This window comes from Podarcis raffonei, chromosome 2 (genome assembly GCF_027172205.1).
Source record: "Podarcis raffonei isolate rPodRaf1 chromosome 2, rPodRaf1.pri, whole genome shotgun sequence".
NCBI lineage: Eukaryota > Metazoa > Chordata > Lepidosauria > Squamata > Lacertidae > Podarcis > Podarcis raffonei.
In genome coordinates this window covers 77,659,979-77,687,810 of record NC_070603.1, presented here as the reverse complement: position 1 = coordinate 77,687,810, position 27,832 = coordinate 77,659,979, and the positions used below count along the sequence as shown (strand labels likewise).

Below are 27,832 nucleotides of genomic sequence, written 5' to 3'. Positions count from 1 at the left end.
AACACAATTATTCCCCCTTCCCCCCCAAAAAAACCACTTTAAGGCTTTTGTGGTCTTGGCTGTTTTACTTGAGTATTGAGAAGATTGTTTTTAATGCTTTTGTGGTTGCTTATATTTGTTTTTGCATTGTTATTTTGTACGTATTTTGTCCTATTTTATTGCAAGCTGAATTACCTTTTTGGTTAGGAAGTGGGATATAATTGTAAGTCTCAAAGAAATATGGTACAATAAGATCATGTTTGTTAATCATGTCTATTACAGTTTTCAACAAATGATTATTTGATCATTAAGTATATCTATAAACACAGTAATTAGGTTTGAAAAATACTTCTCCCCCCCCCCCCTGCAGCTAGGAAAAAAACAATTCCCCTTCCTAACCAGGGTGAATAATATCAGTTGCAAACATTGCAGGTGGAGGGAATAAACCTTCTTTCATGGACGGTGACTGTGAGAGCTGTTGGTATCAAATACTGGAACCCTTTATCACAGCAGGAAGATTGTACTGCAGACCAACACATCGCCTATTGGCTTTATTTCTGTGCACTAGTTCTTTGGAACAATTCATCCCTTCGGCAATTGGTCATATTGCTGAGATTATACAGTGGCCACTAATGCATCTCTCTACATGATGCGATCAAGCGTTACACTTAAAGCTGAAGTGAGAGTAAAGTTTCACGCTGCCCTCACTAAACGGCCCTGCAATTATCTCCATTTCCAAGCACTACTTTTCAAATTAGAATTGTTCTAGTGTGGAGCACAGTATGTGGACAGTGGTCACCTATTTTTCTAGCACACAACCCAGATGTGCTGGGGAAACTTCCCCATAAGCTGCTGTTTATACAGTAAAGCTAAAACCAATTGTGAACCATTTCACAAACTACAAGAAAAACCCAGATATTTTTTATTGCGGTTGCCATCAGGATGAGTAATGACTTTGTTACAATGAAAAAGAACACAATTCAACCAATATTAAGCGTTGTTAAGTCCTGTTCTTATCTACTGAAGAGTTAAGCACACACTCTCATTGAAACCATTGCTTGTTTTGTTTGGATCTGATCTGCATTTGTTGCCCAAGATACAACCTTTAAATTAGGGTAGTGTCTTTAATTTTTGGAGCTCAGTGCCATCAATACGGTAGTGGCTCAAGCGTCAGGGCAGCCCCAATGTTGCCACTGCCCTGCTTCATCCCAGCCCCATACTGATGAGCTCCAGTGATGTCCAGGAGTGCCAACCTGAACAAAACATTAGGGAGGGAGGTATGCCCTCCCCACATAATAGATCACATGACACAGTGCACGCACACCATTTGAATGGCAATGTCCATCAGCTTTGGGGAGGTCTGGCCCCCTCAAATATTTTATTGGGCTGGCTGTTTATTGGAGTTGGCTCCTATGGTGATGCCAGTGTTAGGGGGGGACTTTCCATGGCTCTGCCACACCACCCAGGCCACTACAACATGCTGAAATCAGTTCTATTTTTTTTCTGGACACTGGAATCAGGTGAGGCTGTGTGAGTTCTGGATAACAACAACAACAATTTATTATTTATACCCCGCCCACCTGGCTGGGTTTCCCCTGCCACTCTGGGCAGCTTACAACAAAATATTAAAAATACATTAAAACATCAGCCATTTAAAACTTCCCTAAACAGGGCTGCCTTCAGATGTCTTCTAAAGTGCTTGGATGCTGTGGTGGGCTGGATGAGGGACAATAAGCCGAGACTGAATCCTGACAAGACAGAGACCTTGTGGGTCTGGGAATTAGGTGTCAATCCTAGTTTTGGTCATGCATGCAATCCCTTTGGAAGAGCAGGTTCATAGTCTGTGGATGCTCAGAGATCCATCACTGTCACTGGGGGTGCAAGGTGCCTTGCTTGCCGGGAGTGCCTTTTACAAGCGTCAACTTGTTCTCAGGCTACAGTAGTTCCTGGAAAGGAATAGCCTAGCCACTACACCCATGTGTACTGGTGAACTCCCAGAAAATATTTTAATGGGCTGCCCTTGAAAATGGTCCCAAAGCTTCAGCTGCTCAGTTGTTGAGCAGTTATCAAGACCATATAACAATTGTCCTAACAGAGTTACAATGGCTGTCAAGGTGCTTCTAATAGCATATTAAGTTCTAAACAACTGGGACCTAAACAGCCCAGAGTTGAGACATGCAGGGGAGGTCCTCGTGGTAGTCATGCCATTGTGGTGACTTATAAAAGGGCCTTCTCTGCTGCAGCACCATGACTGTGGAATGCCCTCCCCTCAGATACTGTACTGAGTTTTTCTTGTCAACTGCAAATACATCTGTTTTCTCATATGGTTGGCTGCTTTATTGCTGTATTATCCCTGTTATGGTTTTGTATTTCATCTATGCTGACACTTATATTGTTGGATTGTTTTATGTTTTACTGTACTCTACTGTACCCTGCCTTGAGTAGACTAAAAACACATTTAAACAAACAAACAAAAGTATTTTGTTTGCTAACTAAATATATGATAAATATTATAGTACTACAATACTAAATAAATAATAGTATTGTATACTTAAATGTAACTCCAATGGCCAAAACACTCTAAGCAGGTTTTTTGTTATATCCCACCCCCACCCCACCCCCCAGATTCTACTCTTTTGTGAATGCTAAAACAGTGTGTAAGCTAAAATAATTTCCATCCTGTGTTTGCTGTATATGAAAGTAGTTTCTGGGTGTTATTGACTATTTTCTGTTTTGTTATTCTTGAGAAGATGCAGCACACTCCTGTTTTGTCATCTTCCATGCTGTGTTGTGAATTTTATTTTTTTAACATTTGCATTTATAGATTTATTTCTTTGTTGGCTGTCTTCCCAAGTTGTGTGAACCCAGGAACAAAACATGCATTAAGTCCCCTCTCTCTTATGTATATTACCATATTATCCTTGAATTGGAGATACCTGCTGCACTCCAGTACCTGAGGAAATACATCACCTAGTGAAGCCAAGTTAGTATCTCTTAGTAGAATGGATGAGGTTTGGTGAGTAAAGCAACAATGTAAGTTGCTACGGAAATCTTATGGGTCATATAGGAAATATAAACAAACACAGTAGTCATTACTTCCTTGTGACTGTTATTATACTGGCAACTGAAGCACAGAAAACACAAAGCTGGTGTCACTCACAGTGTTCTTGAACAGAGAGAGTTTTAAAAAGTGTATTTACTTTTCAGTTGCTTTGTCAATAAACAGATGATCTAACAAATGGTGCCAGTAGTATAATTGTCAATGTTAAAGGTCATTATTTCACTTTCAATATCCTTGCTGTTGCTGTCAGATCCAGATTCTAAAGCAGCTATGGTCATTGTTTTTAGCTTGAGACACTGACAGAATCAATGGTGAGGGCCACCAAGTTTCTGCACAGCTAGAATTCACCAGCAGGTTGGGTTGGGTTTTTTTCCTTTATTTGTTACTTTGGGTCATATCATTTAAAATGGTTCCCTATCCTTTCTATGTATGTCTTCGACATTAGCCTCAACTCTATCAGTTTTGGAACAACTGCATAATGTAGTAATGTTAAATATTGCAAGCCATCCTGAGTGATATGTTTTCATAAACAGAAAACGAATATGGACTATGTTTTTGCAAATAACAGATATTAAATTTGAACTTGAAATTTTAAATCAAGGTCTTGAAAGATGAGCAAACCTTCCCCAATCAATTCATCAAGACAATACCCTAAGAAACAGAGGCAATATGTTGGCCTTTTTTCCTTGTTAGTATTAGCATCTTATTAACCCTACAGATACCCTTTAAAGGGCATCACAATTCAACAATGGAAAGGACCACTGCTGCTACACTGCAGTCACTGTACAGCAACTGCAATTACTGAAGCTGCTGGGCATCAGGAACACTATCCCTGTGACCTGATATTCAAAAGCATTTGTTGGTTAATGAGGTACTAAAGAGGCAATTTGACAGGAACCTAGTAAAACATCCATTTTGCTAGGCACCAATCTAAACACAGAAAATAGGAAAGAATTGGTGTTCTTCCAGTGAGAAGAGTGAAATCGTAATATCTCACTTTCTCTGTCTCTACCTCCTTTTTTACACCAGTCTTTTTTAACCTTCCTTTTTTGATATCTGCAGCATACTGAAAAGCATACCAAAAGAAAAATTATTCCATTTTTTACATTTTGTAAAAATGTAAAAAATCCTCACTTTTACCACTTCAGAAAAGCAGGTATAGAATGATTAATAGTAGTTAGGCTGCTTTCAGATTGCTGCAATTTTGCAGTCAGGATTCAGCTGCATACCAGCAAATTCAGGTTGTGCAATTAAAGTGGATTTGGTGCTCTTCTGTAACAAACCCGCTTCCAGAAAGCTCCTGAACTTTTTGAAGTAAGGAAAGTGACAGGGAAATGGATGGAAACATGTGAGATAACCATGGCTTTGAATGACATTGTATAACCTCACAAATCAGAACAAATGCTCCATCAACCATGGACATTGTATGACTTCCTCACAAACATTCTGCAAACAAGGCAGGATGCACTTTCAAGAAACAGGTCATCGAGAAATGACTTTGGAACTCCTGCCCTTTCAGGTTTTAATGGAGACCAACCTAACCCCCGGTCTGTGCTGCTGGAGAGTATTAGGATAATGTGGAGGATAATCTTCCACTGCTGTGAAGGCACCTGCTGCATCCAGAAGCATGGAAAGCAACCTCCAGCAGTCTTCCTCATAGCAATAGCCTGTGTAAAAGCTGTGAAGACGAGCAGGTATAGGTAAGAAATCAGTGGCTTGGGAGATGTTGAATCCAAAGCCCCAGGGACCCCTGAGAGGCACGGCCTTTATTATTAGTTATTGGGGGCCATTTAGAATGTTTCCTTGCAAGGCCCAGCAAGTCAAGAAATTGCTAGGTAGACAGGCCAACTAAGTTCAACCAAAGCAGCGTTTTGACTAATTGTCAGATCCCGGAGGTTTCACATGCACAGAAGCAGAGAGCTGGAGCTCTCCTTGACGTTGTCTACACAGGTTAAGTCTCTAAATAATAATAATAATAATAATAATAATAATAATAATAATAATAATAATACGCTAATAATAATAATTTATTATTTATACCCCGTCCATCTGGCTGGGTTTCCCCAGCCACTCTGGGCGGCTTCCAACTGAATATTAAAAACAGTACAGCATCAGACATTAAAAACTTCCCTAAAGAGGGCTGCCTTCAGTTGTCTTCAGTTAGATCAGGCTTCCTCAACCTCAACCCTCCAGATGTTTTTGGCCTACAACTCCCAGTGGTCAGGGATGATGGGAATTGTAGTCTCAAAACTTCTTGAGGGCCAAGGCTGAGGAAGCCTGCTCTAGATGGTGGCACATGCATCTTGACTCTAGTATAAGTATAGAAATCCCAATTAACTAATCTAAATTTGGGGTAAGTGCCAGCATTGTAAGTGAAGTTACAGGGGAATAGGTGATCAATGAGATCAAATTCTAATTCTCATTCCAAACTAGCAATATGTGATGACATCTTAACACAGTTGCCTCAGCTTATTTTCCATTATATAGATCCAAGAGCTATAGAAACACGGTTAAATAAGCAGCAGTATATAATGTGAATATACAAACAAAAAATAAATGTGCAAAAATTAAAAGAGCAACTACATAACCCAGAAAAATGTGTGCAGCAGTTGCTTCAGAAACATGTAAACAACTGCACAGCAGTAAACACAATATTGGTAAGTGTTAAATCAATATAAAAACATTCATATTAAACCTATCAAGATCTGGTCTTTTCCAGATGGAAATATTTCTTAATAGCTAATGCGATTAAAAACACCACATTTCATCTTCAGAATTATTCATTCATACTTCAGCGTCTGTCTCACATAATTAGCACACTATTCTTTCCCCAACTGCAGAAAATAAAGAGCCAGCCTTCTCTATACTAAGTGTGGCTGAATTCTTCCAACATTACTGTACTGAAAATCAGCTATACATCCTATACTGAGGAGTAGATGCTGAGCATCAGGTGATATTAGGACTGACCAGGGGAGTTGGCAATAAAGCATGTCTTCAAAAGAAAATGACAGAAAGGAAGGAAGGAAGGAAGGAAGGAAGGAAGGAAGGAAAAAAATGCATTTATGTTTTTATTGCTCTATCCCCACACAGGGATAGAGTTGGTTATACAGAGTACCCACAAAACAGCCATCCAATGTGGCAGAAGGAGAGCAATTAAACATAGCGTATAGCACAGCCAATATTTAGAAACAGTTAATATGCCCAAATAGCCTTAACCCTTGGAAAAGTCAAAAGAGCAACTTTTGTTCCGAGTACATATTTGTCTTCCTGAACCATACATGTTTCCACAGAGTGTGTAGAAAGCACACAGTTTTGGGGCCCTAGAGTCCTAATCTTATAAATACCCTCTATAACTTATTATTGGAACCTTCAGGGCCTTTGCCAATATTACTTTACTTATGGCTTACCGATACAATTACATCTACAGAACTAGGCATATATAGGGTGAGGTCCAATTAGTCCACCACGCACTGTTGCTCCAGTAGATGCATCACCAAAAGAGGACTGGGGGAAGTGACTTTTGCTGATGTCCCCTTTCCCCTACACCTATCCAGAAGTCTGTTCTGCATAGTTAGGTAAAGGTAAAGGTACCCCTGCCCATACGGGCCAGTCTTGACAGACTCTAGGGTTGTGCGCTCATCTCACTCTAGAGGCTGGGAGCCAGCGCTGTCCGCAGACACTTCCGGGTCACGTGGCCAGCATGACGAAGCTGCTCCAGCGAACCGGCACCAGCACAGCACACGGAAACGCCATTTACCTTCCCGCTATAAAGTGGTACCTATTTATCTACTTGCACCCGGGGGTGCTTTTGAACTGCTAGGTGGGCAGGAGCTGGGACCGAACAACGGGATTCGAACCGCCGACCATGCGATTGGCAAGTCCTAGGCGCTGAGGTTTTACCCACAGCGCCACCCACGTCCCTGTTCTGCATAGTTGGGGTCCCTCAAAACAGATTATTGGGGTGCTGGGGCTTGCAGGGAGGGGAATCCACAAAAAATACCTTTTCCTCTTCCCTTAGCGGGTGTCTCCCACTGGATCAAAATGTCTCCAGCGTCATTCTTGATTGATTTGAGGTGGGGGGGTTGGGGGGGTTGCTCCATTAGTTTTAGAATAAGAATAAGAAGTCTCTCTCAAGGTGAGGCAAAGCCACTATACTAGCTAGTTTTCTGGCAGGCAGGTCACTGTTGCTTATCGAGAAGGGGGAATGGCGGGCAGGACAGCACTTAAATACACTGCAAAATAAGGATGGGTCAGTGCATTCATTTCTGGTCCATTTCAGTTTTCACATTCCAAAATCCATTCCATACTTTTAAATAAGAAAATTGGCATGGAATTTAAATAATATGTAAATGTGTATCTGGTATCCAGTTGAAAATATTTTGATCCAATGAGGGAAAAAATATTTGAAGAAAAGGAGGGAAAATACATATATTCTTTGCATCATACGCAGAAGCACAATGCCATTTCAAGGGATTCTTTCACCCCATGCCACTATGTGTGCTCTACCTTTGATTGTGTTTACCTCTTAACAACACAGTCAAGGGCAAAGAGAAAAGTCATTTCATATTTGACAGGGTAACCCAAATCAAGATCTGACACATCCTTTTTACACAATGACAATTCACACTGAAAAACCACGTACTCTATTCAGAAACCACCTCCTGCACTGTATTTATATTTGCTTCTCAGGTGTGGAACCTTTTCAACACAGTATTAACATTTCCTTTAAAGTACTTCCTTGTTTTCTCCTTGAATAAGGGCATCATGAGAATATTGGCTAGCAGTGAAATTTCAGTACTAGTATTTCGATTTCTTTGATAATGAAAACTTAATTGCACTGTTTTATCGCCAGGTGCTTGTATAATAAGAATAGCTTGTCTCTTTTGTAAGGCATGTTGCATCTCATATTGCTCTTCCTTGGCAAACCTGGAGCCATAGGTGGGTCAAACTGTTTTGCTATCCCCAGCCAGAAATTAATTTTGCTTCCTTTTCAATGAGACAATAGGGTCCAAGGCAGGGAAATAATTTGGCTTTCTCCACTTAAAGGTTTTCCCAATAATGCTTTGCTTGTTTCATTTATTTCAGAAATTTGCTCCATTAGTTTTAGAATAAGAAGTCCGCTTAACACCGCAGTCTCTAATATGGACTTTGGAATTCTTATGGGTCAACACAGCTACCATTACTTTTTGACTGACTGGGATACATGGGGGTCAGTAATAATAACCCTTGAATGCCTATATGTATTTCTGTACTGGCTTATATGGGCAAAGATGGAAAGATTTATTATTGTTTAATATTGGAAGAATGGTTTGTTGAAGTTATTGGAGGCAAAGTTGATATGTTTGATTAGACAAAAAACATTGCTGACATTTATTAATGGTAATAATTAGAGAATCCCTTTTGGACTTTTTGTGTGAAATGGAAAAGGAATGAATGTGAGTCATTTTTGTCTGAAAACTGGGGAAATATTGATTGACAGAAATTAGAATATCCAAGAGTGAATGTTTTTAATAATTTCCTTTATGCAACTGACAGAAAATTGGAAGTCCTATTTATTTTTCTTCTTTCTTTTCTTTCTATTTTCTTTAATTTTTATTTGGTATCCTCTGGTCTGTTACCAGGGTCCATGGATTACACACACATGAAGGTAGTGGATGGTTGGCAGAAGGACCTTAAATGAAAAGCAGGGAAGCAAAGATCTCCCAGGGCGAGAGACTGGGAGAAGAAAAGAAAGCTCCCAGGTGAGAGCTGGGAGGATCCACCACTTTCTGTGTGTGACAAGGGTTAAGAGCTACATTTGAGAAAGGACTCTATATTTTCTTTTTTCGTTCCATTTTGTTTCTGCTTAGACTCGTTTCTTGGATCTTATTGTATTATGAAAAAGCTTTAATAAGATCTTATGAAATAAAGGACTGCAGACTTTGGCTCATGGTGAGCAAAAGGCAAACATGTGTACAGTACATGTGAAAGAAGGCTCTGAATAACACTATGATTATATTGATATATTAATGCAGAAAGAAGGAAGTAGTTCTGAGCCGCTTCCTTCTTTATGGTTCAGGAAATTTCATAAACCCTCCTAAGAATAAAAACAAATTAGTTGCCAACATGCAGCTGCACATTTAATACTAAGGTAGCTGATTCCTTGGCTTGGCTCACAAGCTTTGACTTGTGTGCACAATCTCCCCACCCCCATTTCAGTCCTTTCTGCAGCACCTTGGGCTGCATCTCTGGATGGAATAGGGAGAGATGCCTCTGCCTTCTACCAGCTTGCTACCTTATTTGCTATGATTTGTTCTCTGTAACACAAAATGTGAAGGGAAGTACTAAGGTGAGCAGTGTATTCATTCTATTTGGCTGGGATATTAAGGCAAAGGGAGGCAGGAAGAAGCAAGGGAAGGAGGGCCGAGAGATGAAAGCCATGTGGACAGAAACAGCAGAGATGAGCCCATTAACTCAACCACTATACAAGATGTGCTGTTGTCCAGTAGCCTGCAGGAAGCAGCAGGATGGCTGAGGATGAACTGGGGGGGGGGTGGAACAGATATGTAGGGGTTCCATCTGCTTTCCTTGTTCCTCTGGTTTATGCATGTGGTGAAAGTGTTGATGCCTTAGGGGGGAAGAGTTGTTCTGTGGGACTACTGCAGAAAGTAAATGAGGATTGCTCCAATATGCTTGGGAGCCCAACTGAGGATAGAAGCTCTCATCTGGCTTATGCAATTATGGAACAGGAATGCATCTTGTCTCCTGCCATATAGCTCCACAGAGCTGAGGCATATGGTATTTTGTAAAAAGCAGGACAATCTCTCAGATGCAAACACAACTGAATTTCAGGTGGGTCACAGAGGCATGCTCAATCACACTACCGCAATTAGAAAGAAATAACAAGTTAAAATGAGTTGCAATATTCGGAACCTAGACCATAAGTAAGTGCCCTGTACAAAGGCACATTACATGATCACAGCTAGCCAGCAATTACTCCATTCTGCAATAGATGCAATTATATGCATAGCCAACGTGGTTTTAATAGACAGTGACGGGTGGGGAGTTGTAGTTAGTCGCATATACCAAGGTGCGTGTCATTGATTTTGTTTTCATTTCAGTACTAGCTCAAGATGGATTGACAGGAAAAAGCCTTTTCTGTTGTGAATCACACATCTCCTACAAGAAAGCTGCTGTTTCCCTGAGGCTTTCAGAGTAATAGCAAGGTGAACAGTTCCACAGCAATGAGGCTCAAAAAGAAAGTAAGTGACACCTAGCTGTGGTGTGAAAATGGCAATCATGTCAAAAAGATCAGATGAACAATGTGGGATGGAAGAAAAACAGGCTATACAAATGCAGGCATGGACACAATCTGGAATCTAGAAGTGCTGCTGTATTGTGGTAATCCATATATTTTAATAGCTAAGGAATGTGAAGTTTGATGACTTCTACCAATATTGAAATGAGATGACATGGCATAGCCTTCCCTTGGCATTATAGGCTGTCCTACTGCAAGGTGCAAACTCTGGCAACAGTTGCTGGCCCCATTAGCTTTTTACTATTTGAAAAATAACTCAATGTCCTATATGAGTGAAGCACAGACATCTGGCAAATCTAATTTTATTTTGTATTGCAGAGATTAGGCAAGTCTAGAGGAGGAAAATAAACACATCATTTCACAGTGCAATAATTTTTGTGCGTGAGTTTTTGGTAACTCAACGTAGCCAGCATCATAAACAGCGGGTTTTCCCAGGGAAAGTGGTGGGACAAAAGAGAAGCCTCTCTGACCTGTACCAAGAGTTTATGGTACAGAGCTCAACCAGAAGTGTGGATGAACTCTGTATGTGACTATTGCAAAGATCTATAGGATCAGGATTTCAGTGTGTTTTAATCTTCCAAAGACAGGCATTTAAATGTCTGATTACTTAAGTATTAGCAAGAACTCACTTTCAAGAACACATTAAAGCATGACTAAGGATATTTGAAAGATCACATTTTTGTCTCTCTTCAATTTACACCACACACCAAAATACAAATTAGTGTAATATTAATTGATTAATGCAGTGCAATAGGAATGATTGAGTAAGTGGCCATACTTATGATGCACTGAATTAATAATTATAATAAAATGGTTGGCACAGAGCGTATGAAAATGCCTTCTGTTTTAAATTGATAAGATATAGGCCATTATCTAGACACATAAAATTTGGGAACTGCTGCTAGCTATAGAATTTAAAAGGAACTTATGGGAGATATAAAAATGCATCATACTGTCCTCTATGCAAGTAAATATTAAACCTTAAGTGCCTCTGCAATAAGGACTATGGAGAAATAATTACCATTCTTGTGTGTCATCCATGGGAGTTCACTGTCAATGTAATACCCAGTAAGTAACACTCCTACTTATTCCACATTTTGAAAACCTGAATTCTTGAGGATCCTCTGTCATTTCAGTCAATAAGACTATATTTTTACTTTAATAGCTAAGGGCATGCAATTCAAGTAATACACTTACTCTAATGAAATATGATTTAAATCATTGTGAGTTGGTTTGAGAGTTGCAGGTAATGTGGTCATTTAGCTCACATTGTGGAAAGTAACAGTGCATCACCAGAACACAATACACATTTCCATGTAAAATAACATTTAGATAATCTCTGCATCTTATATGAATGAGTAAGACTCAAATGCACATACAAAATACTTTGAAAATGAGCTTGATTGTGTAATGCAAATAATCTAAATTCTGTTCGGGGAGGGGGTGCAATCAGAATACCAGAAAATGATTCCTGCCATGGAGGATACTGCAGACAGGTCAACTACTAATTTTATATTCCCTTGAATAATTCACTATCAATGCAATTCTAGTATCAAGTGTTAAAATGTGCTTCTTTTATAACATGGTCCTGCGCATGTATATTGAAAAGTGCCACTGAGTTCATTGAAGCTTTCTTGCTGCAATCCCATGATCTGGGAGTAAGCCTCACTGAATTAAATGTGACTTTATTATGAGTTAATATGTGCTGTTAAGCTGCAAAAAATCCTATACCTACTTTTCTAGGAATAAGCCAAGGAAAGGCAAATCACTTATTTCTGAGTAGACATGTATAGGACGGCACTATTAGTTTCTAACTGAACATCCACATAGCCCTACAGTGTCAGTCTTTTCATAATATAGAACAGAACCGCATTCTCAGAAAGAGGGAGCTTCTTAGCCGGATTCCGTCAAAAGGTCCCACTAGTGTAAATACATGCAAGGACATCCACTAACACAAAGGGGCTTTCCCCCACTCCTAGCCCCATATGCTTCCTCATTGGTTCGGGGTGGGTCTGAAGAATCTCCAGAAGAGCACACAGGGTGAGATAAAGTGGGCCACTCCCTTTGGCAAGCTGAAATGCTTGTGAATTGGTCTCCCTGGGGAGGTTGTGAACTCTCCTTCCTTGGAGGTTTTTAAGCAGAGGTTGGATGGCCATCTGTCATGGATGCTTTAGCTGAGATTCCTGCATTGCAGGGGGTTGGACTAGATGGCCCTCAGGGTCTCTTCCAACTCTACAATTCTAAGTTTATGGAACAATTGCCACACTGCTGTGTTCCCTTCCTCCCAAATATTTTCAGGATTATAGTGAACCCACCATTTTCATTTTCCTGACTGGTTTCTTTTCACTAGCAATGAAACTTGATTATTTAAGCTTAATAGATAAGCTAAAGATTGTTTAGAATGCTTTGAGAACATCATACAAAACTCACAGTGCTGATTTATCCTTAGAAATGAGTTGATAAACTGGAACTGGAGTCACATCACCAGCTTCTTCTAGGGTTAATCAATCTTGATGTCGCAACTGGGGAGAGAGGAAAACACAACAGAAAGATTCAAGATGACAAGCTATAAAGGACACAAGTGAAGTAGGAGAATACCAGCAGACTACAATACTGCGATATCAGATTGGAATTTATAAGATTCTAACAATATATGTATGGTTATAGATATAAGTTTATGAAGGGTTCTCCTAATGTCTCAGTTATACCTTACATGCAAGAAAATGTTCAGTCTTGCCCATTGAACATTGTATAATCTCACTGAGCTTTTATAGCAGGTATGCTTCCTAAGACATTTAAGCCTTCTCTCTTATTAAAAAAAAAAGAATTTCACATGTAAAAATCAGTTTTTGCTTAATCTCACCAGATGGTAATGCCATCATCTAGAATGTGCATTTGATTTCACTCCCACATTGTTTTGCATTAATATTTACACATGACATAAACAGCATGAAAAGAGGCTAAAACATTTTGGATGTTATAGGAGATGTGGGTCTTCCATCAAATAACAGTGCTGAGTCTCCTCCTGCTCTTTGCTGGTAGTGATGAGGAACATCTGACTTGATGCCACCATTTCACTGGCTGCAGTTTCAGGTCCATTTCAATCTCATATCTGAAGCATCAAACCTGCTTGCAAAGTTAGTATAGGGCATTTCACACTCCTCCTGTCCCAAGCAATAGGATATTCAGCCTGCTGGTTCTCTTTCAGAAATCTGATAGAATTATAGAATGATCTTACAGGTGAAGATTTATAGGCCCAGTTTGTACACAACGCTTCAATAATGTGTGGCATGCAAGTAGCCACTGCTAAAATGTTTATTAGTTGCTTCGCCCCTGCTCCCTCCTTTCCCCTGCAGCAGAAGAAACAAACCAGAGGCTGGCATGCCATTGCAGCAAATCAGTACTCATGCTTTGTTTTTTCCCCACTAGCAGCTGGTGAGGCAGAACAGGTGGGGGACTCATAGCTTCCCAATGCAGTGTGCGGTGCAACAGTGCCCTACCCGATGCCGCCTCACTGGCTGTCACTGTTTCTCTCCTAAACAAACCATGATGGCAAGCCAAGAACAAAGGGGAGCAAGTAACAGGAAGAGAGCCACTGCTGACTTCTCTGGCACACTGAAGGAGTGGGTCAGGAACACCCCAGGGACTTTTGAGCAGATGCCCCCAACACGTTGCTCATTCACTTTATTTTTATATAAATTTTTATTAAGTTTTTCTTTTACAAATAATTCGTGCAACCATAATTACATATTTGCTGTTTTTTAAACTTCCACCGGCACCTCCCTCAATCATCCATTTTTCTTATCTTCACGCATTTTCTGTATGATATTGCCAATTTAATATTAACCTTCCATCTCTGTTTCTTTTTTACAATATACCTTGTATTATCACAAAGCCTCCTTAAAACCCACTAGCGTTGTCTGTTCATCACATATAGTTTTCAGATAATCCGTAAACTTTCCCCAGTCCTCGATGAATTTGTGATCTTTCTGGTATCTGATTTTTCCAGTCATTTTATCCAGTTCTGCATAGTCCATAAGTTTCATTCTCCACTCATTCAAGGTCGGTAATTCCTCTTGTTTCCATTTTTGGGCCATCAATATTCTTGCCGCTGTTACTGCATACTGAAAAAGTTTATAATCACTTCTATTTATCTCTCTTCCTGTTATTCCTAGCAAAAAAGCTTCTGGTTTTTTAACAAACGTGTATTTAAACATCTTTTTCAATTCATTATATACCATTTCCCAGAAACCCTTTACCTTCTTACATTCCCACCACATATGAAAAAATGAACCTTCTTTTTCTTTACATTTCCAACACTTATGACATGTTTTATACATTTTTGCTAAATTTACGGGTGTAATGTACCATCTATATACCATTTTCATAATATTCTCCTTTAACGTCGTACATGCAGTAAACGTTGCTCATTCACTTTAAAGCATTATTTAATTCAAACTGTGACTTAAAACGATGTGTAATGTGGTTTTATTTCCTGATTTGTGTGCCATTTTTAAAGGCGTAATTGCCCCTTCAAAGCCGCGTATAAAATTTCAGGAGAAATCATCAGCATCCAGTTAATGCCCCCTTAAATTTCAACAGCACCAGTTAAAACTTGAGTAGTGGTTAAGAAAACGAGCAGCAATTAAGAAATAATAATAATACTCCAGATCAAAATAAATATGTTTTACTTTTTGGGCAACTACTGCTGGGGAACAGAAGCAAATGCACAAAACAGTACTGGGTTATACTCTCTGGGCCAGTGCCACGTTCTATGCAGCAGCACTCAGCATAGAGCTGGCAATAAATTTTAAGTACAAACAGTAGTAGTTCCAATGGTGCATCCTCACTTAATCTAACAGGTCTGAACACAGCAAAATCCAAAATTCAATCAGGCCCCTCCATCCCTTGCAGATGAGTGTAACTTCCAGATGCTTTGGGGTGAATATTTTTTGGCTGCTGCTAATTGCCCATTAATCAGTGTCTATTTTCTCCATCAATTAGCAGATTCCACCATGCTCGAGAGACAATGGAATTTATATCATACTGCATGATACAACAGCAAAGATAACAACAAAAGAGGTAGAACACCTCTTTCCTCCCACCCAAAGCTCTCCCGTGAGATGCTGTGCACTTTAATTCAGAGACATTCTAATCAAAATGTCCAACAATCTCTCTGATGAGTCTACTTTCCATCAGAAATGGAAGTGGGGAAAGGGGGGAGGACAATGACTTATCCTATCTTCAGTCCACTCTTAGAAAGTACAGCATGCAGGACACTTCTGTGCTTGGGTTGCCATTGTGTGCAGAAAGCTTTTCATTCATTTTCATTTAGTTAGCATTTTTATTTTCTAGGTTTACTTAGTCTAGCCTGATTGATCTAATCTTCATTCTCAGTGAGTCTAAGAATTTCATTTCACGTTTGAAATAAGAAGCCCTGGAGCATGGCAATGACATCATCATATACCAGGGTGCTGTGTTATTCATGTTGCGAATGAAGCCCATGATAGAAACAAAAGCCCTGTTGTGTGTTCATCCAGACTGCAATTTTCCATAGATCAGTTGTTGGCTCTTTTGAGCATATGGTGGAGGGAGTAAACATTCACTAGAAAGTATAGATTTAAAATGGCCTCAAATAAACCTGGTCCCATCAACAAGGAGAAAGGATTCATTTTATTACTAGGTTTTAGTGTTTTAGTATTGTTAGGAGTTTGTGGGTACAAGACGCTTCTAAATTCCTGGACCCAGTAAGTGTTAGAATTTAATCAAGCTTCCTGAACCCCTGGATCCAGCAATTGTTAAAATATAAGCCAGGCCAGCTTCCTCATGAGGTAATTGCCTGGAAGATGAGTCAACAAAGGAAAAGTAATGAGCTATTAAGAACGCCAAGAAGAGGAGATTCTGTGCCAGACAGAAAATGGGTGGGGCTCCTCCTCCAACTTGGAGATAGAAGACAAAGTCAGAGTTTGATTTAGAGTTTTGGGGTTGGACATGATGTGACCTGGGGGGGACGGGAGGCTGCAGGCTGTTAAAGGCAAAATCTGGACAGAGGGTCAGAGAATGGTGGTTGATTTCTGTTTGAATCCAAGACTGCGGCCATGGGAAAAGCAAGACCCTCTTGGGGTGTTGATGCTGTGAACCCCTCCATTGTAGCCTCAGGTTGTCTATGTGTGTAAATAAACCATATATCATAAAGGCACCACAGTCTCTGCTGTGCTTCATTCCCAAAAGAAAATACAGACCCTAGGTAAACGCATGGAACTCCTGGAAAATCACGCTACTTGAAGATTGGGGTCACGCAACAGTGTTTTGTTTTTCCCCAGGAAATTTTATTTAACAGAATTTTATTTACTTCTCCAAAAATACAATATGCTAAAGGCAGAACAGAGAAAACTAAATCACACTCTTCATAATCAGATTGCTCAGTATGTTCCACGGACTATTCCTGTCATTTGCATGTTGTCTTATAAAATGCATCAAGTTTAAAAAGGAATTTCAATCAAACTTTCATTGCCAAAGCACACCACAAGGTGGCAAGATTGTAAAAATAAAGATTAAATAAAGATTAGAAGCACATTCAAGTAATGGCATTCAGAGTGACATTTGAATTTTAAATTATTACAACATCCTTTGCATTAGTTTAAAATGCATGCAGCCATTACTGCCCCCATGCTTACAGTAGATGTTCTTTTTTTTCAAACTCATCTAACCCCACATCATAATCTAAGAATGATAACACTGACCTACTTTACAGGGCTGTAAGAATTACCAAGATAATTGTGTATAGTGTTTAAAGCACTATGCGCTGGATGCAGCTGAGCAGGGGCTCTAGAGGGAGCCAGTGCAATGAGTCCTGCTAATGCAATGGGGCTTTCCCCCCACTCCTCCCCCTGTGCACCCCATGTCCCCCCAAATTGGCTCTGCGGGCTCTGGAGAACCCCCAAAATAATGTGTGGGAAGAAGAGAGAGGAGATCACCAATGGCTTCAAGTTACAAGAAAGGAGATTCCGACTAAACATCAGAAAGAACTTTCTGACAGTAAGAGCTGTTCGACAGTAGGATAGACTCCCTCGGGAGATTGTGGGCTCTCCTTCCTTGGAGGGTTTTAAGCAGAGGTTGGCTGGTCATGGATGCTTTAGCTGAGATCCCTGCATTGCAGGGGGTTGGACTAGATGACCCTTGGGGATCACTCCCAACGCTACAATTCTATGATCATTCCACTGTGCAAACTGAAATGCTTGCGAGGGTGGAACAACTGAAAGAGTGTGGCACTCCTTATCTATGTTTCAAAGATCTGCAACATTTATGTATGATTGTATTTTCAACTTACAACCTTACAACTGCTGGATAAGGATATTTGAACTAATGGAATACTGTACAAAAACATGCTGCTGCTATGGGTACACCAAATTAAAGTGCAGAGTGGTATTGTGATTCTGTTGTGCTAGTAATTATTCCACTGTAACCACCACAGCAGAAATAATATAGTACAACTGACTTTCTGGGTTGGTGTGTTGTGCGACAAGCACTGGTGGAGGAAGAGGAGTGTGGGAGGAGCGCACGGCCCCCGGTAGCGCAATCCCAGTGGGGTGCCATCGCGGCTGTCCCCCCCGTGCTGGGCACCACGCCCCTACAGGCAGCGTGCCACGACCCCAGGACACACGCCAGCCCTGCCCCCTGCCTGCTCTCCGCCCCCTGGTGCCGGAGCATGAAGCTCCACCACTGGCGACAAGCACACAAAGTGCAATGAGATTGAGTGTTTTGGGGGGAAGGCTTGGTTAATTTTCTTGTACTATACATCGACAATAAAGGTATTATTATTAGAAAGTGGTGGCGTCCCTTGCATAAAGGACAAAAATGGGTGAAGTGGAAACTTTCTAGACAATCCTCCCGCAGGGTTTAATATTGCCCGCACATTGTGGGGGAAAGTATGCACTGTGCAGAAAGTATGCACCTGGTGGCCATGAATCCTCAATGCATGCAAATTATTTCTGTACAGTGCACACTTAACTTGCATCCGCAACATGGGGGCACTAGTATAACCTGTTTGGTGAATATTTTTTTCCTTCAAAGGAGCAGAACTGAGCTGCAATTCAAAATATTCAATGTATAGAATTTTGTATTTGGGAAAATGCTGTTCTTTCCCCCAGAGAGCTCAGCCCTTGCTATTGCAAATTGCTCAGAGGGATATGATTGTGTAAGTATTCAAAGAATTTGTGATGTATTGCCTGTGTTAAGCTTCCACCCCATGTCAGAAATATTGTGTAGATTAATTGCTTTAGGGCAAGGATAGGAAGCCAATGGTGTCATTGGACTGTAGCTGCCAATCAACCCCTGTCAGAATGGCCAATGGTCTGGGAGGATGGGAGTTTTAATCCTGCAACTTCTAGAGGGTCAGAAGTTCCCCAACCCTCTTTAAATGGTTGACCACTACCCACATACTACCATTTCAGCATAGGAATGCTGAGACTACTACAGCTGTCCATGTACCAAGTGGTAACCTAAGCAGAGTTATACATGCAACTACTTTGTATTCTAGTAATCTTTATGCTCCTGTTACTGTTCAGGCATCTGGGGAAGCAGGAGAGTGGTTAAAATTCTTCTCATTGCTTTGCAGAATGATACAGTTGACCAACTCACTAAATGATTATATCATTAGGAACTCTCTCCCAGGAGACTCTTGCCAGGTGCCTGCTTTAATGCCTTTTTGGCATCAAGTAAAACCCTTTTTTATTTTCCTGGCTTTTTACCATCCAATGAGTTTTTATCAAGGAGTTTTATGGCCTCTATTTTCCTGCCATTTTTATGGATTTCTATGAAATATTCTCATTCTATTTTGACTTTTTAAAAAATCTCCCTTTGTATTGAAAAGCCTGTTAAATCATAACACTGTACTAAGTCAATGGTCAGAAACAGCCATCTGTTGTATTCACTTCTCTTTCCTTTTTCTTAAAGGTTTCCCCCTCCCTATACTTCAAGGCCCTGCCATTTGATTAAAAGTTTTTGTTGTTAATTTTATTTATATACTTCAGGTTAATTATTGTCCCTACGGGACAAATAAAACCAGTACAAAAATGTCTTATATGAATGCAAGGTAAATTCACCTTTGGTGAATAGCACATGAAGCTACACCTTTGGTATAAATAGCACATGAAGCTACACCTTGCTTGTGTATTTACTAATATTAATATCCTGGGCATCTTTACCAATCTGGAACTTGAGAGTTACTTTAACCTTACCTCCAAAGCAAGGTCTTTAAATGTATTTGCTCTTGACCTCATATACCAATGATACAGCATATCTTTGGACTACTAACTTATTTCAGAGTCAGTCCATTATTTGATCTAGTATTTCATGAGTGAAAACAGTTGTCCCTAGAGTCATGCTTCTCAATGTAACTTTCTCAAATATAGGTCACTGAGCAGTTCAAGGGAATCAACAGGGATATTTCCCTTTCCAGTATCCAGAGGAGACTTCAATAACCTGGCATTCTCCAGATGTTTTGGACTGCAACTCTCCTCAGCCCCAGCCAGCATGGCCAATCATCAGGGATGATAGGAGTTATCGTCCAATAGTATCTGGAGGCCACTGGATCAGGGAAGGCTGTTCTAAACAAATATTGTCTACCAGAATCACTAAAACAGTCTTAGTTCCATTATCAGGCTGAATGGTTGAAAAAGACATAACAAATGGAAAATGAAATGAATGTGGCTGCCAGAAATGAAATGAATTGTGTAAAAAGTATATTCATATTGTTTAGTCATGACTAAGAATTGGCAGGGAAGGGTTAGGAAAATTAGCACTTGAGGTGGAAGAGGGAGCTAACCATGGTTAAGCAATTGCACCTGTACAAGGCCTAATAAATATGTGTGAAATGATAGGATCCATATTAATTTCAATATTACTTACACTACAGAGAAAAAAATGTACACGGATTTAAAATGATTATTGTAACAAGTAAAATTGGAATAGTCTAACTAGGAAAATGTGCACATAAGCATATTCTGAGAGAAAAAACAGTATTGAGAACTGCCCTGCCCTTGTTCCTTATTTTAGAATCATCAGTCTTCTTTCCAGTTTCCATCATAATGCACCCCTTTCTTTTCCAGGCTAGGTCTCATATTTTAATTCTGGTAAAGCAAATAAAGGTACAAGTCACTGCAATGCTGTGTGCAATTCTTCATTATTTCAGAAAAGCTTTTGTATCACCTCAACACGCTATCAATAACGTTGCTTCAAAAACATATGAGAAAGTATTTTATAGTTTAATAGAAAATGAAAGAGCAGGCAAAATTAATTAACAACGCAGCATGGTTTTCTCTTCCTATTGTTTTGATAAATATCAGTTGAATGGTGATTTATATGGTAGAAAATAAAAAATAAAGTGCTGGTACTCATGTTGATAAAATTGCCTCAGGTGCCAGAACAAAATGGTTGCCAAGGGCAGCCCAAAAAAGAAGTGATGGTACTCTGTACTAGTAAGCACAATCTCTCTCACACACACAACATTACAGATAATAAAATTATTCATATACTACTGGGTTAAATTTCAATTTACTGGTTGTAAATGACCAAATGTGAAACATATTTACTTCATAACCATTTTGCTGAACTAGGACAAGTATTTACTACCAAAGATTAACAAATAAATCAAAGGCTCTAGCAGCAGTTTAGCGCTTGATAACAAGCTCTTTTCCCTTAACAACTGAATAGGCCCATTATTACCGTGCCAACTCAAATCTGGTCTTCTAATGCAAACTTATCTGCAAGGGAGGGGGAAAACGAATTACAGAGAGTATTAATAGCAGTCACTAAAAGAACATTGTAGGATTCCATGAATAAGAACACTGGCTTTTCCCTCTGTGACTTCAGAAATATCATGCAAACTTGAAGGAATAAAAATAGAAAATGTACTTTTCTCTCCCAAATTAACTGAAGTCATCCAACTGAATGCTTAGTTCCTGAAGGCTTTAAAAATAACATATTTGTCCTTCTGTAGTTTACCCTGAACTGACATCAGACTGAAAAATGAGTTTTGTGCCGAAACAAACAAAAAACCACCCAAGTACTAATGTATAGGAAAGCTTTCTAAAACACTTAGCCTAGCAAGGAGAAGCCATGATGACATAGGCTATCCGCTCTTGTTTTCATGGCCCTTTAGAATAAAAAGCAAACATATAACGACAAAATCCTTAAGAGCCCAAATCACCCAATTTGGTAATTTATGATGAGAGCAATACATCTGCCACCAGCTTGGCTGCAGGAGTTGCCGGAAGGAGGCATACAAGGCTGCTTTAGGGATACAGCCATCATAAGGACTCCACTCTATTTGTGTAGGGTTTATGTCCTGATCCCCTGGCCTACCTGGCAGACAGTGTGCCAAGTCCAGAAGCCAACCCACATAAGCCAAGTCCAAAGATCAGGAAATGCAGTCCAGGCTCAGTCCAAGTAAGCCAAGATAAGTAAGTAAGCTCAGCAGTCAAACTCAAAGTAGAAACTCATGCAGGTCCAAGGCGAATCCTAGGCGAGGTCCCCCAACATGGGCAGTTGAGCAGACACAGTACACCAGCTCTGCTACCTTCTTATACTGTGCCTGCTGATTGCAGCATCTGGGCTTGATGAGGCATGTGACACTCACCTGCTCTCAGCTTGCCCCAGCTGAGGAATCATATGCCTCCTTCCCCACCTGGCCAGCTAGTAAACTAGGCTGCAGGCTCTGGCCTGTCTCTGCTTCTTGGAGTGCCCCACCCGCTGTTCCCTTTGTCCTAGGACCTACCATGTTCATGGGGACGGGGGCCTCTCTTGCTCTGGCGAAGGGTCCCACTGCTCAGCTTACACACACTAGTCCCTGCCCTCTCATCATCCTCTGTCACCCCATGAGTGTTGTCTACAACAACCTCTCCTTCCCCATCCCCAGCTTGCTCCCCTGTGACCCACTCCCAGCTGCACCCCTCATCAGGATCCTCTTCCTCCTTTTCCTCCTCCCCGAAATCCTGCCAGTTCATGACAGTTTGCTCCTTAGCCTTTTCTTCTGCTGAAGATATCCCACAAGGCAGCAGAAGTTTAGGATCAGAGTTTTCCTTCTCCTAGATGGGTTACCTTCCCAGGTTAACGAGCCCCACCTGCCCCTCACTTCCCTCTACAGCACGTGTAGAAATTAATTTAGCAGTGATTAATTTAGCCTATGGCACACAAAAGATTGTAAGTGCGTCTGCCATGCTGAGATTTGTTAGGCGTTCTCAGAAAGGTCCTGACACTTGAGGGTAGGCGGATCTATAATCAAGACATGCCTGTTTTCACCAACTGTGAAAATATATTTTCTCTTAGTGTTGATTAGCAGATGGACTGTGAAATAGTTTGTCACTCCTAAAACTTTTATTTTAAAAGCAGGCATTGGTTTGAATTTCAGAGTGGCTCTAGAGCCTTTGGATTTGGTTGATGAACAACTTAAATATACACATGTTCTTTACTGATATGTTATTCACTTCTGATAGAGAACACAAGCAGCTGCCAGTCTTACAGTCTGAAAGGGGACATAGGATTCAACAGTGGGTGGGCTGATTCAGGATTAATACAAAATGGCATCTCTGTGCAATCCTAGCTATGTCATAAATGTAGCAGTACAGGTTATTTCTCAGAGGCAATGTTTTGGAGATGTAAGGAATCAGTGGTCTTCAACTGGAAATTCTGACAGTAAGGATCAAATGCTTAACTATCTGCACTGCCATGACCCACCTACATAATTCCTTTTGGGGAGAGCAGGAGGCTGTCCTTTTCTAACCTTGAAATAAATAAGAGGTGGCCGAGTGGTGTGAATCTTCCTTGAACACTTGCAAAACCTTTGTAGCTTCACACCAGCCTTTCTTTCTGGTGGTTATTCTAATGGTTATTCTTACAGTCTTCTGCATTTGGCCCTACAATCTGAGGGTGTCTAGAATGCTATCTGCAAAGTACCGAAGAGCCCTGGCTGTTTATCTTTTTTGCTGAAGCAGAACATGGGCTTTAAAAAAAACTTAAATGAAGTTTAATCCTCTGCTGTTGTGCTTAAAAAACAACAACAACAAAAACAATCCAGAGATGTTTGGTGCTGTTAATCCAATGTTTTGGACATTCATACTTCTTGAAATATCCACGGCCATAGAGAAACATAAATACATACAGAAAAACATAGAAACAGAGCAGCACAGATCAGACTTGGGTGGGGGAATCCTTAACTTCATGCTTTGCTTCAGGAGAGGAGAGGGAAGATAATGAGAATTAGGGAACCTTCTTGAAGGAAATGGGCTATGACATGGGAACTTAGGGAGAAGAAGGCAGCTTGAAAACACGGGGTGCTGCTGTTCCCCAGAATGAGAGTGAAGTGGTGATGGGGAGAAGCTAGGATAGATGGTATGAAAAATATGGATGCAAGGATATGGTGGTTTATTTCATGCAAATCCCTTCTCTAGTTCTTAGGTCTGAAATATTCATACTAGCAAGGTATTCAGCAAGGTGTTTCTTACAGCAGCTTATCAGATTTCCACTGCCTAACTGTCAACCATAAAATTAGAGGTAAAACTACAGATTCAGACTTGGCTACTAGCTTTGGCAGGAAGTATGATATCCCCTTTAATTCACATCATAATTTCATGTTCAAAAACTAAGATACTAAGCATAGCTGCTGCGTTGTTTGATGCATTAGCAGCTGAAGAGTGTGGTTCCTGCATCAGGCAGGTGAAATTGCAGGAAAGAGATCTTACTGTGGAAGCTTGAATTACCATTCTGAGACTTTGCTGTTAATGGGCCTGAAACTGTACACTGCCTTCTTTCCTAAATCATCTTGTGTCACACCAAGCTTTTTCTCTACTGTAGTTTAAAACTGTATGTGTAGTCCACTGAAAATCATAGGCGAAAAGAAGGAGTTGTCTCCTGGGATAGAAGTGCCTACTTTATGTAGCAGTTATGACTACTGCATTATTGCTTTGAGCATTGTTAGCAAGTACATCTCAACAACCAATATATCTTCCACTTCTTAAGGGTCTTGTAGCAGGAGTTTTAATGGGAGATGGGTGACAATCATAAAGAAAGTGCTGGTCGCAGCTGCCCATATGTAAGTCAATGAAACTGCAACTCTGCTTTCCCTGAAGTCTGAAGTATGGGCAATTTGTTATTTAAGGGGGGAGCATTTCTGATCTGGATTCTGCTTCTCTGACTCCAGATACAAAAGTTGAGAATGCTGAACAGAATACTGGGCTGGGGTATTGTTTATGGGGTTTGTTGTGGGGTGTGTGTGTTGTTTAGGATGTTAATTTTTGCATCTCTATTTTGGATCTTATGATTTATGTGAAAATTGTTCAATTTGGTTGTGTACATTTTGTTGTTTTTTCATTATGACTTTGTTATATTTGTATGTTTGAGCATGGTTTTAACTTTTGAAAGGCAGCATACGAATAAAACAACTGATTTTGAAAATGATTGATTAAAGTGATACTCATTTTATTAGGTTTTGTAGTTCAGTTCCCATGGATCAGCTTACCACTTCATTGTCATTTTAATTATCTTCCCTAGAGAGTGTGCATCATCTGTTTTATTTCATAATAGGCCTACATAATATGCACCTTCCTCCCTGTTGTTCCATGTGCCACTTTATTTAGCAAACACTCTAAATTATAATAGAAAATACTATTCACAATCTTTATCATGAATGTGAGTGTGTATGTGTGTATGTTAGTAGTCCTTCGAGTGACATTTCTGTATCACAGGTTACTAAATATACTTTAAATACATGAGCAATGCCAAACATGTCCACCTTTTCATAAAACCCACTTTTCTCTGTAATGCTTGGTTTTCTTAATTTATTTAAAACATAAAAGAAGCTTTTCAAAAATATTAAGCAAAATAAGTAGTTTCTCTCTCACTCTCACTCTCTCTCTCTCTCTCACACACACACACACACACACACACAGTGGGGAAAACCATTATATTTTAACTTTGTTAAAGATTAAATACCTTATCATTATTCTTAACGAAGCAGAAGGCAGAACATAGTCCTATACTTTATCATCCCAGTATAGATAATATCAAAATTTTATGAAAGAGTTCCCTGTGAGTTTGTATGTGATTTTCTATTGCTCTGCAACTCTTGAGAAAGTATATCTTCTATTGCTCTTTACAGATGTTAATCATTCAGAGGAAGAAAATATTTAGACAGGGGAACTGAATGCCCTAGGGCAGTGGTGGCCAAACTCAGCCCTCCATTTGTTTTGGGACTACCATCATGCCTAGCTAACAGGACCAGTGGTCAGGCATGATGGGAATTGTTGTCCCAAAACAGATGGAAGGCCGAGTTTGGCCACCACTGCCCTAGGGCTAGGATGTCCATCTATGGAGCCAGCTTACTGGCAAAGGCCGGCTTACAGCTGTAGCACCCATTTGGTCCTCTACAGATCACTTCCATGGAAGCAGCTTCTAGAGGAACATCTACCCACTGTAAGCTGGTTCAATTCAATACATTCCCAGTCTGAGTCCAAGTGAGCTGTCACTGGCAGCACTAATACCCCATGGAGCCTTTGTAAATCTCTACCATGGAGGTGGCTAGTGGCATAAAAAACATAAAATTTCAATCAATATTGAATCTGGACCGAACTGTCCTATATTTAGTAGTGGATGGTGAAGCAACACAGGCAGGGTGGTGTTGCTCATCTGGCTCTCAATGCTCAGCACTGTTGCCAGTTATTGAGGAAGGAGGTGTGGGGAGCTCAGCACGGTACTAATGCAGCAGCAGAACTGATCAATATTCCCAGCACTCTGCACAAACCATGCCAAGATACCCACAGTCTTGTCCCTTCCCATATTCCTCTTGGTATTTGACAACGCTTCTCAGCACTGAGAAGACAGGTAACCCAGAGCCACCCTACTTGTGCTGCCCTACCAACCAGTACTGCTTAATACATTATGTTACTGGAGTCTTTACAGAAAGATGATGTCCAAGAAGCTTGAATGATTGGGGGAGAACAGAGCTATGTTGTACTTAAGGGTTGCCATATGTCAGCAATTTCCCGGATATAGTCGTGATTCGCTTGAACATCCAGGAAAATCTGGACATTATGGCAACCCATGTCGGAAGCGTAGATTTTGGGCAAAACTAAAGATCAACAACTTTTGTGTTCGGATTTTCACTTTTTGAAATATGGCAACCCTATACTAGCTGTTGTGGTTTGGGGAGCGAGAGATGAGGTTTTAACATATACAGATGTACAAAGTGTGTGTGTGTGTGTGTGTGTGTGTGTGTGTGTTGAGGTCACACTTAAGATAATTAAATTTAGTATTTTTATGAGTTAAGCCTAAGGCAACATGAAGCAGTTCATCATCATACTGCATTCTCCATCAGTACTTACAACATCAATATCACAGTATTATTTGGTGGAAATGCCTCGGGTTTAATGCATATTCCAGCTGTCAGAAGCAATTTCTCTGCTCAGTGAACTAGTACTCCTGCTTTTTTATTATTATTATTTACCACTCTATAGTGATATCACCATAGATCAGGCAAGTCTAGGCTAGTCAGAGTTAGAGAAAGGATTCTTGTCTACAGATGCTAAGATGGGCCCCACAGAAAAGTAGATATGTTCACTATACAGAACAGTACAGAAATTCTACAGCTATCAGCTATGTGGTATGTTTTCATGCAGCTCAGGTGTTGAGGCATCAGCTGAGTGGGGAGTTTGCTTATATCAGCAGCTGCCTCTAGGTGGTGAAGAAGGCAAGGAACGCAAAGGAGGACTTCCCCAGCTCAAGGTCACATTTCAACAAAAGATCCTGGTTTCAAACAGGGAATTACTACTTTAACAAGCCAACTTCATCATCAATGGTTTGATGCTGGCTTGCCATGAAAGTTACCATAGTTTGTTTTAATCTAGTATCTCTGCTTCAAACATTAACACTAAATCAGGACATTTCACTCAGGCTTTTTCAGGTTTATCCATGTAGTACTAAACCATACTATTTTACTACATGTGAATGAGTCCAGAATCACAGTGTTGTGAACCCCCCTGAGATCTACGGTATAGGGTGGAATACAAAATAAAAAAATACCTGAAGTGCAAGTAGATAAATAGGCGGGAAGGTAAATGGCATTTCCGTGCGCTGTTCTGGTTCGCCAGAAGCGGCTTAGTCATGCTGGCCAGTAAAGCGAGATGAGCGCCGCAACCCCAGAGTCGGTCACGACTGGACCTAATGGTCAGGGGTCCCTTTACCTTTACCTTTTAAACCAGTAATCAATTTGTCTCTGAGGTCAGGGATTCTATGGCAACAGCTTCCCAGCATGCACTACAACCAGTATAGCCAGATATACAGTAGCTACATTCTAATTAAGTTTACATATTTGCACATTTACATTCACACAAAATCATGGAGGGCTAATACTTTTGAATAACAGTTTTTGGAAACCAAATCCTGTACTCAAATCCTGTTTGTGGGTTTACCCCAGGCATCTTTCTGGTTGGCCATTGTGAGAA

General features: G+C 40.3%; 1 protein-coding gene across 11 annotated transcripts in view; it reads right to left on the bottom strand.

Annotated features, from left to right (window-relative positions):
- Nucleotides 1-27,832, bottom strand: part of ATP2B2 (ATPase plasma membrane Ca2+ transporting 2) — a 387,126-nt gene that overhangs the window by 205,514 nt on the left and 153,780 nt on the right. For all 11 annotated transcript variants that reach the window (XR_008329003.1, XR_008329002.1, XR_008329001.1 and 8 more), the window contains exon 3: nt 12,768-12,859. The gene's annotated coding sequence lies outside the window, so the exon portion shown is untranslated. The remainder of the gene's footprint in view (nt 1-12,767; nt 12,860-27,832) is intronic.